A 16,896-nucleotide genomic window follows, 5' to 3' on the forward strand; every position below is an offset into this window, starting at 1 on the left:
ATTCCAGTACCGAATTCGCATCTTCCATGCCAAATATTTCATAAAGTTCTTCAACAATCTACCCTCCTTTGTTATATTTTCTATGATGGGGCCCCCAGACACATCTTCACTGTTGCAGATCAAATTCCAGTCCCCACCTGTATTCCTTTCTGAAAGCTGATATTTCTCCCAGAATTGTCTTAAGCTCCATTATATCAGTTTTCAGTGGAATATAAATACATGCCACTGTAATCCTATTCTCTTGCCAGTAGCCACTTAGTACTACAAGTCTACAATTATTTTTTTTTATCCTCTTCAATCACCATTGAAACTCCACTTACAGTTAGTGTAAGTAGTCCTCTTTTCCTTTGCCCCAGGTATTCTGCTGAATAACCATACTGAAAACCTTTCTTTATCAAATTCACATCTTCAGTTCTTTCCAGTTTGTCCCTTGTAGTATAGCTATGTGCAGTCTATATTTTAAATGTAGTTCACTACTCTTTCTTTTTTGTATTTATCTGTGAGAACATTAAAATGTAAGACATTACAGAAAGCATCATTGTTTTGAAAAGATATTATTCCCACCTTTTAGGTATAACAGTTTTTTGTTGAATGTCTAGTTTCAGCTTTTGTGTTACATGCATATACTTTTTGACAGGTTAATCTTTTATACAGTTGTTTCTTGTCATATCCATTTGAATCAATGTCACATCTTGCAAAACCTTTTGTTTTATTGAAAGCCATCATACAGAAAAAAACACCTCCCAATACCCCTAAAATGTATTAACTTAATAAAAACACACAAAACTATATACATCTTCAAATACTGAAGTTTTACCCTACTAATAAAAACAAAGGTTCAAAACTGGCAGCCACACATACAAACTTGAGATAACCTAAAAGAAAGGTTAGCCATGCTAAGACATGTGTTGCCGCCTGTGCTTCTGTAAGTGCTGTCTAGCTTTGCCTTATCTTTATAGCTCTCTCAGCTGGAAAAACACTTGAATGCTTTCAGAAACATTTTCTCCAAGCCATTTCTCTTTATCAGATACTCTCCTAAAGACATGAGAACCAGACACAAAATTGCCAAACATACACTTAGTAGAGAAAAGCCCTGTAATATTCAATCTTCTTTTTCATTTACTTGCTTTCTCTTAATATTTGTTAGTAGATTAAGCTAAGGACCTTAACCTAGTCACTCCCCTATGTAAGAATGAGAAAAAGCACATTAATTTTTCTTTTGTCATACTCTTTTTACCAGATTTTTCTTCTTTTTTCTTTCTTCTTTACATTTCTTAAAACTGAACAAAGAGAAGAAGGGATAAAGAAAAAAAAAAGAAAAAAGAGGAGCACCTTGTGACATCCCTGCACTGGCCCAGTAATCAAGGAGCCTCAATCCTCACCGGTGGCAACAGCTAGGGGGCGTACACACTGTGAGAATGACAAGTACACACACGCAGTAAAGTGCAATTTCCCTTAAGAGCACACAGAGACCACAGTCAATCTGGGGATGGTTTCACCCTCTTTCTCCAGATCCCCAATAAGACTCCCCACTGGCACAGCTATAGGGTTGAGATCTGAGCTGAGTGGCCAAGCCAAAACCTCCAACACCCTCTTTGTTTAACCAGTGCTTCGTGCCCCTGCCCAAGTAGCTGACACACTCACACTCTTTGAGGTTTGATTTATATTGAAACATGCCCACACTCTTGGGAAAGGCTGGCAAAGGTTTACTAGCTATTCCCCCTTCTGCCATACTATAAGGTAGTTTCCACTGCCACCAACTACTCATATCAGCTACTTTTCAGGCCCTTAACAAAGAGTGCCCAATCCTAATGTGTAATGTTACTATTCATCCAAATTGTAGTCTCACCAAGGGCAAGGCTGTTTAGTAGTGGCATGTACAATGTCACCAAATATGTCTCACAAATATCAGCCACAAAGATAGGTTTAACTGTATTTAATAATAAATAATAAAAGAACAAGACAATACTCAGTGAACAAACACAGTTACTTCAGAGTTCAAAATCACAGGAATTATTTAAAACAACATTGCAGGACCATCTCAAATAAACACAGAAAACATATAAATTAATCTTTATTATATGCTGTACTATGTCTAAAAGAGTTACTGTTCCCTAAAAAACTTATTTATAGCAAGGCAAGTGCAGATGTGGTGATGAGTGGATGTTCTTGCTAGGTCTAAGACAAAATACAAAATGCCCAGTCTCTCTCTGAGAGAGTTCTTAAATTAATATCAAGTATTACTATTGGGTTAGCTTGGATGACTTCACTTTTTGTCACCTGACTTTAGATTCCCAAGCAAATACATATGTCTAAGATGTTTGCAGATACTGAAAGTCATAAAACAATAAAACACTTCTGCATCTCACACCTAGTAATTAATTCACTTCCAAGACAATACAAAAAATGTCTAGCTCTGTGTCTGCTACACTGAAACTGAGAGAGAGAACTTTTATAGCACAATCATAAAACAGTTTAATTTCAACTTATTTTCTTGAGGTTAACCTTTTATGTCCCAGTTTCTACTGTTAAAACATACACAATTACAATAGTTGATATACATTTCTGTTCTTTTCCAATAGGATACACTGTGGACACATCCCTGAAGCTCAGTGCTGTACAAATCCTGTTCAACACACACTTCTGTACCAGTAGTATAATATACACATAACATATAGTTGTTATACATTTGGTAACACAAGCAATTGCATCATGCTGGTATTCACAAATGACATATAACTATTTACAAAATTCCAGATAGCTGTGCTGGCAGAGTGACACACCTATTTACATTAGTATCCCTGTTACACTTAAAAATAACTGAGAAAAAAATAATTTATAGCTTGCAAAGAAAATCATGCACCATTAAAATAGTACTATTAAGAAAGAAATTGTTTTACTTACAGTTAATTCTCTCCCTCCCCTTCCCTACTGCTGAGCATTTTTTCAAACATCAATGACATGAGCTAAGGCATATGCTTTAGAGTCCTGTACAAATTTAACATAGTCCAGAAAAGTCCAATATTTCCAGATTTTCTTGTTCTGTCATGTTTTATGAATATAATTATTGCTTTGTAACCCCACTTCTGTCAAATTCCAAGTTACTGGTTTTATTCTCTGAACATTAAATGACATGAGGTAGGACATAAGCTTTAGAGTCCCCTACAAGTTTAATAAAGTCCAAGAAAGTTCAGTATTTCCAGATTTACTTGTTCTGTCATGTTTTACAAATATAATTATTGCTTTGTAATCCCACATTTGTCATTTTCCAAGTTGCTGGTTTTATTCCTCTTCATCTCCATCCCACAAATCCTGTCTCTGCTTCATTTCCAACATACTCACAATTCTTCTAGTTGACTCTTCTGCTTTTTTCCTTCTCTCAAGCATTTTCCATTGAAACATTGGAAAATATTTCACTGGCACAGTCTCTCTGTGGTCTTTATTACCAGAAGAACAAGAAGCATAATCTCCTTCTGTTTCACAGTGGTTACACTTGAAACCATCGAATGTTCAGAACATCAAAGTTCTAATCATCGAGACCAGAACATCAATGTTCAGAACATCGAAGGTTGAAAGTGGAAGTGCCAGGTAAGCACAACTGGTAAGTTTTGGGTGTATATGCAGGGCAGCAAGATGTCCTGCATGTTGTGTGCGTGTTTGTGTGTGCCATCTGAGTGTTGGCATTGCAGGTAGGGTAGGGAAATCTCCTGTTTAGAACTACCGCATATAGCGATAAATGGGAGATTTCCCTTACCCCACTGTAGTGTGATCTTGGAGTTGGAATATTAAAGTAGGGGGGTGTGGGGGGCACAGCCCTCCACATGGGGGGTGCAGGGGGCGAAGCCCCCCCTGCATAAAATAGGTTTTGACTGTTTATTTGTTTTTCTATGGTTCACTTTGAACCTTCGATGTTCTGAACATCGATGTTCTGGTCTCGATGATTACACTTTGATGTTCTGAACATTCAATGGTTTCAAGTGGAACCTTCACAGTTCAACTTTTGTCGGTCAAACTTTTGTATTTCTTCCTTAGGATGTACTAAATAAAAAATTGATTTTGTCCCTCCAGGGAAAAATATTTTGAAGATAGCTGAGTACAGAAGTTTGAATCTCACACATATTTCTGAACATTTACCGAATAATGGAATAAAGTTACTCCTCTTCTGCATGGTGTACAATGAGTTATCTTTCTCCACAAGTACTGTGCTGTCTCCCACTTTTAGTACTTTGTCCTTCTGCCACAGTTTTGTCAGAATTAAGTCCTTCTGCTGGTAAGATTGCATTTTTGCTATTAAAGCTAAAGGTTGCTTTCTCATAGCCAGGTTTGGAGCATACACATGATGTGGCCTTTCAATTAACTATGCCTGTTGTGGAATACCATTCCAGTTGCTTCCAGCTTCTCTGGTACAGCAGAAAATCTCAGGTTTTCCCTACGTGCTCTGTGTACTAATTTGTTTATTTTTTGAATCATCTCTTTTAGTGCAGTCTCATATTCAGCCAGCCTTTTTTTTCGACCTTTGAGTTTTGTAGTTTTATCACACTATCTGAATATCTGTTTAAAGCTTCTTCCATTTTTCCATTCTTTTATTGTTTGTGTTGATATACTCCATCAGTGTTTTGTTTATTTTAATCAAGTCTGTGTGCAGTTGCCTTATACTTTTCTCTAGTTTACTGGAAGTCACGTCTGGAGCTTGCACTGCTTTTTGATGAACAGCTGCAGTACTTTTCCTAGTCAGCGTTTCTTCCTCACCTTTTGTAGCGGATTTTCCTTCAGGTCCTCTGTATTTCTTTTTTCCTGCCATCAACCAGTTACTGACATTTACACATAATTTTAATTCCACTGGCTTTCTCTGCCAAGCTTCTGATTTCACACTGGGGGACCTAGTATTAAGCTGTTATTCAGTATGCAGGCATTTTTGAAGTCCGCTGTCACAGTGGCTTTTTGAGAAAATAAACAAGATCGTTTAGAAGCATATGCGTTGGGTGATTATTACATTGTCCAGGCTGTAGTTTAAAACGTTTAATGTGTGGAGTACTAATGAAGCTAGAGGTTTGATAATATGGTGCTTCTGAAAAGTGTAAATGTACTCATACACTAATATAAGCCCAGTGTCATACTTTAGGTAACAAGGGACATACACATCAGGGTTTGTTGTCATTTAAATGAACTGCATTTTGAAAAGGGAAGCCAAGCAAATGGACCTTTTACAGTGAAAGAAATTTGAGGGACCCATTAATGAGTGCAGAGCTAGGAGCTTTAGAATTTGTGGAGTATAAAATTATTCTGTGCATGGATGTTGCAACACCTGAAAAATGCTGCTTATATTAAATAGACTTTTTTTGTATTTGTAATTATTCTGTCTTTAAACCAAGAGAAATATGCTCAGCTTTTACTTTCTGGTCGATATAAGCTATTTCTGCTAAGAGCTCTGTCTGTGTAAGTTCTGCTTATTGAGAAATAAATGTAAAATAAACAAATATTCAATGTGTAGAAAATATTTACACATATGCACCTTTATATAACACTGAATCTTAGTAAGTGTTCTCTGAACCCATTTCTTCTTGATGAGCAGTATTAAGATTGGTTTACTATCAAAATGTTGAAATTCATTTGGTCTAACGTTCATATGATCGACACATGAATATTAAGTAGTTCATTTGGTCGACAGGAAGTGGATGCAAATTACATTTCGACATTATGTTGCAAACAGGGCAAGGATTTTCCCTTCTCTGCACTGTTATGCAATCTCAGAGTTGTAATATATAAGTAGTAGGGGTTGTGGGGGGGGGGGCACAGTGTTAGTTTGCAGGTGCTTTTCAACCATTTAAATTTAGACTTTTTTTTTCAGTATTTTGAACAGTCGGTGTAATGACTCTCAACATTATGAATGTCGACCATGTGAATTAAACCATTAAGATCTCTGTGGAAAAAGTTCCTGTGTATTTAATTGCCCTGAGACCATTCAGAGACTTGCTGTAGCAGTAACAGTGAGTCTTTATGGTAATTAAAGTATTGTTGGGAAAAGACAATTTACTGTTGGTGTTGAAAATAAAAATTCTACTTTGGTGTTATACTAGAGATTTGCAAAACTGAAGTGTATGGTAGAACTGCTTTACCAAAATTCTGGTCATATTTTATGAAACTTAAGGTTGTATAAGGCAATACTTGTAATAAGTTAACATGTCTGATAGGAAAATTAGTTTTATTACTCTTTAACACAAGAGAAATACTTATATCTAAACCTGTTACAAATGATCATGAATTACCTGTTTTGAAAATTGGAGCCCAAGGGATAATAACTAAGCAATACCTCTGCCGCTAGTATTGAATGTCAACCATTATTGAACTCTGCAAGAATTCAGCAACATGAGTTGAAAAAAAGTGGTATTGCCCAAGTGATACTGGTAGTGAACAGTGCTGTGTTACAGCAGAATAAGAACATTTTGCATCAGACTATCTCTGATAGGCAGTATTAAATGGGTGGTTTGTGTTCCTTTGTTATAGTTGTGCAAAATGACATCTTATATAAGAGTTATGACACTAACTATAGAGGATGTGAGAAAACTAAAGAAGATGATGTTGAAGAGCAAAGCATGGGTGTTAAATTAGAGAGTGTTGTTAAGAAATAAGACCTGGAGGATTAGGCAGTGGATCTTGTTACAGGAGGTATACTCATGCAACAAGGGATGAAAAGACATAAGAAAGCCAATGCTGCACTTTTGAACACTCCATAAATCTGCAAGATGAAGTTAGAGTATTTATTGAGATTGCAGACATGTTAAGGCAGCCAGGTAACACTGTTTTTAAACAGAGTGAAACAGTATTAATGTTAAAGAGCTGATTTCTTAAAAAGAAAATAACATGATAAGAATTTTACAAGGTTGTTGGCTGACCTTGGCCAGCTAAACGAAATTGTTGATTTGTTCAAATGACATTTTCAACTTTCTGTAAAAGTTGGGACAGTGAAGCATAATAGTAAACCTGAAAATGTTAAGTAACGTAACATAATTTGTCTTTTTTCTCACCTTTTGTATACCATTCAAGCCTGCTATCAGCTCTTATAAAAATGCAGTGTCAGAAATAGAGAGAGACACAGATGCTTGCATGTTTAGTGGGAAAGGGATCTAGTCTTGCCGTAAAGACTGTTAGAAAGAGATCTTTGCCTGTTGGGAAGAGGAATGGCTGGCTGGGGTAGAAACTTTATGTAACTTTGTTGTAGAAAAAAAAATCATGGAGCTGTCCATTACCAGAGAAAGATTATGAGTAGAACTAAGAAGTAGAGTGGAACTCAAGCTTGTTGATATTTTAACGTAGGTATGATTTTGGACCTGCACTTAGGAAAAAAGGTAAAGAATAAATTGTTAAACTTAAAGACTTGTGAGTTATTTGCATGAATCAAGCTGTGAGTTAGTGAACCAGCAATGGTATGTGGAAAATTTGCTATCAAAGAATGAACTTTTATATTTTGTCACTGACAGCAATGAGCTTTTGCATATTGGTTACCATAAATGAACTCTGCTAAATTTACCTGAAGTGCCTGTGGTATGTTAACTTGTTACATTGGGTTTTCTTGTATTGCTCTGATTTCCTGCCATACTCTCGAGACATGCTATAGTAAAACTGTCCATCAGTGTGCATATGGGAATGTGTGTGTGTGCATGTTCCCTGCAGTGGGTTATCACAAAGTAAGCTTCTGTGCCTTGTGCACATTGAGTATTGGAATACACTTTGGCACCCCCATGACCCTGTATTGCATTAAGCAAGTAAACAAAGAATGAATGAATGAATATACGGATTTTGAAACCATATGACGACAGTGGAAATGATGATGCAGATTATTTTAATGTTGTGCAAAAAAATTTACAGCAGCAGGAAGTTACTAGTGTCTCCAATACAGCAGATGTGGATGGAGCAAAATTTGTAGAGGACAGTTTCCTTGCTACAAATAGCCATGATTTGCCCCTTAATTCATATTTCCCTGCAGAGAATATCTGAAGCAGTCTTTTAGTGATTAAGAAAATAATGACATTTTTGTGCAGATACCAAGAGTGAATAAAACTAAAGGAGTGTGGGCTCACTGTGCAAGTAAGAGGAGTTTGTTTTTACAGGCATGCATTGGGCATACAGGAGTGAAAGGCTAGAAGGGGTCTATATTATATTCTCGAAAGCTGACAATATCGAAGCTGATATTGTTGACACAAGAATAGCAAAAGTGTACAACATCAAACGTGTAAACAGAAATCTCTGTAAGGGGAGATTTCCGTTTACTGCAATGTAGTGCAATCTCGGAGTTGGTATATTTAAGTAGCGGGGGGTGTGAGGGATGCAGGGGGGCTTGCCCCCCTGCTTAAACCCATTAGGGAACTTTTTTCTTTTTCTTTTTTTTTTTTTGTTGTTTTTATAAGTTCGATGTTTGAAGACATCGACCATATGGTGTTCGATGTTTTCAACCTTCGATCTTATAATATAGACCCGGCGAGAAGCTATGATGGTGACTGTAGATATCCAAAATGGCGCAATTAAATAACTGAGAAAAAGATGAGCTTTGATGCTGGTTAAGTTATTTATACAGAAGAACAAGAAATGTGTTGGATATGTGCAGAAATACCCTGTGTAACAAATGTTTTCTCTAAACTAGGCAGCATATGTTTTACAGGAAATTATAACACTATGTAATGATTTATGTGACTGCCTTCTTTTTGTTGCTTGACATTTCAAACCTGCCAAATAAGAACTTGTAAATGAAATTATGCCATTTTGGGAATGTCTTACCAGGCTACTTGATGCAGTTTCCTGCATTTCTTAACATACCATTGGCAAGCTTCTAGCAGTCTCAGTAGCACTGGATGTGGTATTGATATTATTTTGGGACCATACATTCTTCGGAGTGGTTTTATTATACTTGCAGAAGTAAAATATGCACTATGCACATGAAATCAGAATCCCGACAAAATGAAGAGGTGAATTGATTACTAATATTTTCATATTCATAACAAAATGAAGAAGTGAATTGATTACTAATATTTTCATGTTCATATACCAGATTTCACTGTTGTGTATAAATGTTAATTATTACCTTAAAGTAGAAGGTTTGACGCTATTAGAATTTAATACTGCACATAATTTTGTACTTTCTTTATAGAGCTTTGTTGTTTTTCAGCTGGAAATAGCAACATTATGAATGTTTAGCACTGTAGTTACAATACAAGTGAGTAGTTAAATCATCATTTTAAATTAATATTAATGAATCCATTTAATTTTTCATAAAATTATAGGTGGCGTGGTTATAGAGTTAAAGGTGGTAATGTTTTTAGTAACTAAAATGTGTCAGAAGTATATCCGCAATGCCATAATTTGAGGAAGTGATTTAATGGCACAGAATTAAAAATCACCTAATTCTAGTCATACTAACCTGTAAAGAACTGTTTTAATGTTCAGGGTAAAGCAGCTGAACATCCTGAGTATGTGTGAATGTGTCTATCTTTCTCTCTGTATAGATATATAATGTGCGCATTGTGTGTGTGTGTATCTGTATCTATCTCTCTGTCACTCTCTCTCTCTCTCTCTATATATATATATATATATATAGTATATATGTATGTGTGTGTATATATATATATATATATATATATATATATATATATGAAAAGTAAAAAAGAAGAAGCCTGCAGACCACGGCACATAAAATCTTTAATAGACAGACTCTGTCTCTGTCTGTTAAAGATTTTATGTGCCGTGGTCTGGAGCCTTCTTCTTTTTTACTTTGCATCACCATTTTGCTGCTGAAGGATCCGTTAGCCTGTACCACTATCTGGTTTTGGACTAGTAATATATATATGTGCAGTGAATTGTGTCACCAAACCATAGCGGAATACTTGAGATATCAAACTGAACATAAAAGTCACAAAAATATTTTGCAGGGAGGGTGACACCCTCAGCTGCCTCCAGTCTCCCATTTGCTTATGTATATCAACACTAAGATTACACAACAATAGAAAAAAGAAAAAAAAAACAACCCCACAACTTTAATTCCTTGGTAAATTGTGCATTGGCTGAATTACCAAATTGGGAGATTGTTTCACAGTTCCACCAAAAAGCTGTTTAACAAAAAGAAGGGATACCATAGATATATAATATGGGTGTGTGCATCTGGGTGTATATATGTGTGTGTGTGTATATATATATATATATATATATATATATATATATATATATTTACATACACACAGATTTTTAAATGTCTCCCAGCTGTAGATTTGAAGGAAAAGATGTACTAATCAGAGGATACACTGTTGAATTTTTCATTTAATGTGAAAATATTAATTTGCCAAAGAAGGCAATGTCTCAGAATATGAAATGATGCTACTGATTTTGCCGCAGTCTGACATACAGCTGGAGTTGTCAGATCTGATTCCCTTTACCTGAAGAATTCATTTATCAGCTGTGTTGCTATACTGCAGTCTGGCACTGTCTGTTATTTCTTAGTAATAAAATGGTTAAGGAAGTTTATTGGAGCAGTTCTTTCCCACTAACTTAAATTTCAGTAAGATATTCAACCTCACAAACACACGCTTTGCCATTTTACCTGCTTTAGTCAGAAGTACAAAAGATATGTTACTTAATGCTGTGGGCAACATTCAACGAGACAAGGAATGTAACTCAAGCCTAGAATAAAGAATGAACTGAACCATGGCATATAAAAAATAAGGAAATCTGAAACTTTGCTTTCCTCCCTGGTGCAAACATGGCTGTTTTTTAATAAAGGGTAAAAAAAAGAAAGTAGATGAAATATATAGAGCGTGGCATGCTTGGGGCATCTTGCTACTAAGGGCACTCTGTACTTGATATCTAGTGCACGGTTACCAGGGTATACTGCAATGGTATGTATGCTAATCCATGTGTTTATGAAACAGAACCTTTTTGAGTGGTAACATGACTCGTGACTGTGTTGCACGAGCTGATACCATATTCTTAAGGATCTTTAATGTTCCTTAAAAGTTCATTAAAATATTGTTCTTTTTGACAGTTTCTGGTTAATTGTCTGATCTTTGTGTGCTATTAAAAATTAATATTAAAATGACAAAAATCAGTTGTTGCTTTAACATAGAACCAAATTCCATTTTTGTACCTGTTTTGGACAAAAAAATGTTGAAAGAGACCGACAAATAATATACGTAAATAAATGTATGTGTGCGCGCACACGTGTGTGTGTCTGTCTGTGTGTGTGTGTGTGTGTGTGTGTGTGTGTGTGTGTGTGTGTGTGTGTGTGTGTGTGTGTGTGTGTGTATTGCACATGCATATCTATATACATATTCTAACGTGTCATATCCTAAATATTACACAGTTTGGTTACACTACACAATTTAATTCTCACAGATATTCTTTCTTATGTAAAATGATTTTACACATATGCCCAGTGTTATACTACAGAATAAATTGTGTATTAAAGAATACATTGATAATTCAGTGTGTTGTACATTCAACAAATGCTATAAACTACATTGCATTTCATTCAACTATTCTCAACGTTTTATATATATATATATATATATATATATATATATATATATATATATATACATATATACATAGACACATATATATATATATATATATATATATATATATATATGGGTCTACCTGATATGATCGACTGTTCATATGGTCGAAACTCATTTGGTCGACGGCTCATTTGGTTGACAACCAGTATTCAAGGCACTTAACAGAGATTTGCCCCCCTCCCCAAAGTTGTGTGACCCTGGAATTGATATATTTAGTTGGGAGGTGGGGGGCACACACCCCCACAATGGGGGGGGGTAAAGCCCCCACTAATATTCATTTAATAGTCATTTAAGATATGAAAATACAACAAAAACTAAACATTTTAAACGAATATGGCTGGGGAGGCTTTGCCCCCCACATCCCCCATTGTGGGGGGCTGTGCCCCCCACCCCCCCAACTATATATAACAACTCCAGGGTCGCACAACTTTGGGGAGGAGGCAAATCCCTGTTAAGTGCCTTGAATACTGGTTGTCGACAAAATGAACCATCGACCAGTTGAGTTTCGACCATATAAACTGTCGACCATATCAGGTAGACCCATAAAAAATATATATATATATATATATATATATATATATATATATATATGTATATATATATATATATATATATATATATATATATATATACGGGTCTACTATGTTTGGGTCGAAGTTTCAGTACTTTGAACTTCATTTGTACGAACCCACTTGTTTGAAGTCCTGAAACTGACTATGGAGATCACAATACAGGACGGAAAGGGAATATTAACTTTTCGTCGCTGTAGTGTGATCTCGGAGTTGGTATACTTAAGTAGGAGTGTGGGGGGGGGGCACAGGGCGGCTTGCCCCCTGCAAAAGCATGCTTTTGTTATATTTTTTTTATTTGTGAGGCAATCGGGCGCCTAGTCTTTAGTGAAAGTGCACTTTCGGTGAACTGGGGTACCACTTTTCGTTTTCGGTTAAGTGAAAATTCGTTATAAAGTAGTAGATCCATATGTACATACATATGCACACACACACACACACACACACACACACACATATATATATATATATATATATATATATATCTGTGTGTGTTTGTGTGGGGAGAGAGAGACATTAAGGGAGGAAAAACTCTCAATCTGTTAGCACAATAAAACTGGACAGAGCCAAAAATATGTGGAGACAAAGGCCCAAAAATACAGATAAATTTTAAATGTTGCTCTTATAAACTTAGAAAGTTGCTAGAGTAACAGGTTTTGTGTTAGCAGACATTTTCTGAAGAAAATGAAGTCTGAAACTCAAATTTCTGTCATTATTTAATGATGTCAGTCCTCAATGATTTGCCAGAAAGCCGTAAATGTTATGAGATTAAAAACAGGAGGCAAAAGTCTGAACAATCTGTGAAAATCTATACATTTGAGAGGTATGTAAGGGAGGTAAACAGATACATTGCTGTAAATTACTGTATATATGCATAAATACTTTAAGACATCTAAATAGATGTAAAAATTTCGTAACTGTTTTCAGATTTAATTCTTGAACTTTAATGTGTGTTAACTAGAGTCAGACTTAGATTCCTATGGTTAATGTCATTCAGTATTCCTCATGGAATATGGAAAGCTTATTAAAGTCTGAAGGCAGGTTTCAAACAGAGCAAAACAGTCTCTGTTTAATCCCATCTTCCGTCAAGGCAGATTCCAGAGTGAGGTCAGAACACGCACAGCATCTTTCCTGTTGTAACTGCAAGCCTCTGCTGATGGTACTTTTATGACTTTGAAAACTAGTAAAAGCGTACTGTCTGCAGTAATTTAAACTATGTGTGGCTAAGGGAGCATAGTATATCTTCAAGCATTTCTAAAGAGGGCTGTGAAAATATAAGCAATACAAAGGGAATTTCATATGTGGCATATTTTGTTTTATTGATCCCCCTGTGGTCTTTTTTTCAGAATTCATTATATTATTTGATGAAAAGTTCCTAAAATAATAATGCTGCATTTTTGAGCTGGTACTCATTAATAAGTTATTCTTTATTATATTTAGCAGAACATCTCTCCTGAATTTCCCTTCTCTCAGGCCACTTCTTACCTACTTCAACTTTTTATCAGCTTCTTAATCGTGAAAGCCATTAATAAAAGAGTCATACTTTCTTATACTTGGGAATAAACTAGTGCCAGATAATATGTATGTGTAACTCTAAATACCAGTTGTATTTTATGTGATCAGTTTGCTTCACTGCTACCTTTCTTACACTCTGACTTTTCCTCAGAAATGGTGGAAAGCCACACATGCTCATTGACCCACGAGTTATCTAGCCTAGCTAATCCATGCCATCTTATTCACTAATTCTTCAAAATATTATTTATCAAACTCATGTCCTTGAATCACAACTCATTTAGCAGAATAATGCACCTGCTCACAGCAAATCAAAAATATACAGTGCAGAAACTTACAAATGCACTCCTGAGGCAGTGGGTTATGTCAGTGACACAACCTGATACTTTTATTTATTCTGTTTTTGGCCCTCGGATCTCTCTGTGATTGAATACGCCCTTTGACTCATTTATTTCTTAACTTTACAGCAAGTAAGGACAGGAAGCTCAGTAAGGGGAAGATGAGGATCATCAGGGGAGAGACCAGGAAATTTTTTTTTCTTCACTTCTTGTCTTGTGGTCCACAAGGCATAGTACAATGGCTAGACTATAGGCTTGCACCATGCTGATTCACTCTTCTGTAGAGTAACTTATCTAGATCAAGGCCAGTGCTGCTCTTGTCTGACTTGCACTGCTTTGTCCTGCCATTTCACATGGGCAGACTTTCTGTAGTGTCACTTCAGCGGTGGAACTCTCATGCGCCCCAAGATGATTTCACCATTGCCTTGATCACTAATCGATTCTTGGTCATATGGATCATATTTAGGACTTTTATCCTGTATGCAGCAAATCTAACTACGTAGCACCCAAGTTATTAATTTCGTTCCAAGGTTTTATAACCTCAAACAAAGAGGAGAATCAATGTTCCACTTTGTATGAGGTCATGTGACTTAATACTGAGAATAACAAAGGAATAGTTTTGTGTGCAAAATAATTTGCCCCCCTGTCAAAAAAGAGAATATTGTCTGCTTTTGTGTCTGTTCTGTGACTTTATCTGACAGCATACACATACTGCGTACTGTTGTTCTGTATATCAATGCATTCAGCAGTGTTAATGTTTTTTAAGCCTGCATTCCTGCTGATTTACTTATGGAGGCTGACATTTCAGAGAATCATAGGCAGTTACTAGGCTAATAGCTTTATCCCCAAAAAAGAAACCTCAGTTAGCACCTGTCACCCCTGTCAGTGAGGGACACTGGGGAACCCCTGGGACAAATTTGTGGTTTCCCATCTACTCATCAAGGTTGCGCTTAAAGAGGGTCAGAGACGTACTCTATTTGACGTGTATGGGGAGTCTATTCCAGACATGGGGCAGCCTCTGGAAGACAAACCTGTCTCTCCAGCAGGTTTTATTAATGTTGCATATTAGATTTAGGCCTCTTGATCAGGTAATGCGCGAGGAGTTAGACTTACGGATCTGGAGCATCTCTAGTAGGGCAGGGTCTGAGATTGCCTTGCAGGTGAGACACACATCACCTCTGATCACTCTGTATGATACTGAGTAGAGTGATAGTGATTTGAGCCTGTTTACAAAGGACGTGTTGGAGGCCATAGATTCTCTTTGTGAGTTATTTCTGTGGCCTTTCTAGCTGGCGCAGGTGTTTGGAGAGGTACATATCAAATGGTGCGTGGTACTCAATTATTGGCCTAATGAGGGAGGAGAACAGAGAGATAATAACCTCCTTTTTTTCCTGGATGCAATCCCTTTAATTATGAGATGAACCATGTAAATGGCTTTTCTGACCACTGCCGCTACGTGATGGTCGAATGTAATATTGTTGTCAACCTGTGTACCCAGGTCTGTCACAACAGGTTGTGTGCTTAAAGGATTGCCAATTGCTGTGGTAATCAGTAGGGCCATGTTTTTGCCAAATAGTATGATAAAACATTTTTTTGCATTTAACTTAAGGCCATGATTGTGGCACCAGTCATTTGTTACTGTGAGACCCTCTTGTAGTATGTTAACATCATTTGGGGGAGTCAGTGACTGCACACATCTTACAGTCATCCACAAACTTGGTCAGCCACAGGCGTTTTGTCTTTGCCTGGACCTCTGAGAAGTAGATGCCAAGCAGTAGGGGTCCCAGGACAGATCCCTGGGGAACACCACTAGTGACAGGTCTGCTGTTGGAGGTGGAGGCACCTATTTTGACCTTGTGAGCCAGTCTTATCAGTGAGCCAGTTGACCACCCACCTGATAAGACAGGGATTTACGCCAAGTTGTGTTAGCTTTTTGATGATGCCCATGTGGAGGATTGTGTCAAAGGCTTTGGCCAAGTCAAGGTAAGCTGTTTGCACTGACTTTCCCTCATCCTGGACCTTGGTGACACTCTCAAAAAAAGTCAACTAGGTTCAACAGCCAAGATCTGCCTTTGACTAATCCAAACTGGGTGGTGTCAAGAGCTTGAAGATTGCCTATGTCCTTGTTTATGAGGTCTTTAATAATACGTTCCATGGCTTTACAGATCAGACTTGTCAAGCTAATGGGGTGATAATTTTGAGGGTCAGTAGTGACACCATCTTTATGCGAGGGCATAACAATGGTATTTCACTCTGCTGGAATGAAACCTGTACTTAGGCTGTGGTTGAATAGAGTGCTCAGTGGCGAGGCTAGTTCTTGCTGGAGATGGTGCAAAATACAGCATGCAGTACTATCAGGTCCCATGGAAGCTGTGTTCTTTGCCTTGGATAGAGCCTTTAACACTTGATCTACAGAGATGTGAAGTGTGGGACAAGTATCAGGGATGTTGAATGGGCCTTTGGGGATGGACATGGGGGTGAAGTTTGTGCTGAACCTATCTGCTAGCAAGTTGGCCAAGTTAACAGGATCAATGTAAGTGGTACTATTAAGAACTAATTCAGAACAAACCAAGGCTATGCCATGGAGGCTCCTGATGTAACTGAAGAAGACTTTGTGGTTACCCTTTGTTTCAAAGGCTAGTTTTCTGATTCATAATTGTCTTTGGAGGTTTTTACTAGTGATCTAATTTGCTTGTTGAGGCTAAGAGGGAGTTTTTCCAATTGGGAATGTGTGCCTTTTTGCCCTTGGACAACAGTTTCTTCCTTTTGTTGCAAAGCCTGTTGATAGAAGATGTCCAGCAGACAGGTTTGTGTTTCCTTGAGGAGCAGGTTTTAGTTCTGTTGGGTATGGCTGAGTACATGCAGTGGTACAGCTGCTTGTGTACTGCATTGGCATACTGTTCAGTATAGTTGTCT

At 37.0% G+C, this 16,896-nt stretch overlaps 1 protein-coding gene across 1 annotated transcript in view; it reads left to right on the top strand.

Moving 5' to 3' along the window:
* LMF1 (lipase maturation factor 1) overlaps positions 1–16,896 on the top strand; it is a 4,369,731-nt gene that overhangs the window by 3,021,721 nt on the left and 1,331,114 nt on the right. The gene's annotated exons all lie outside the window — the stretch shown is intronic.

Source organism: Protopterus annectens, chromosome 12.part0 (assembly GCF_019279795.1).
Source record: "Protopterus annectens isolate FY-2018-M chromosome 12.part0, PAN1.0, whole genome shotgun sequence".
NCBI lineage: Eukaryota > Metazoa > Chordata > Ceratodontiformes > Protopteridae > Protopterus > Protopterus annectens.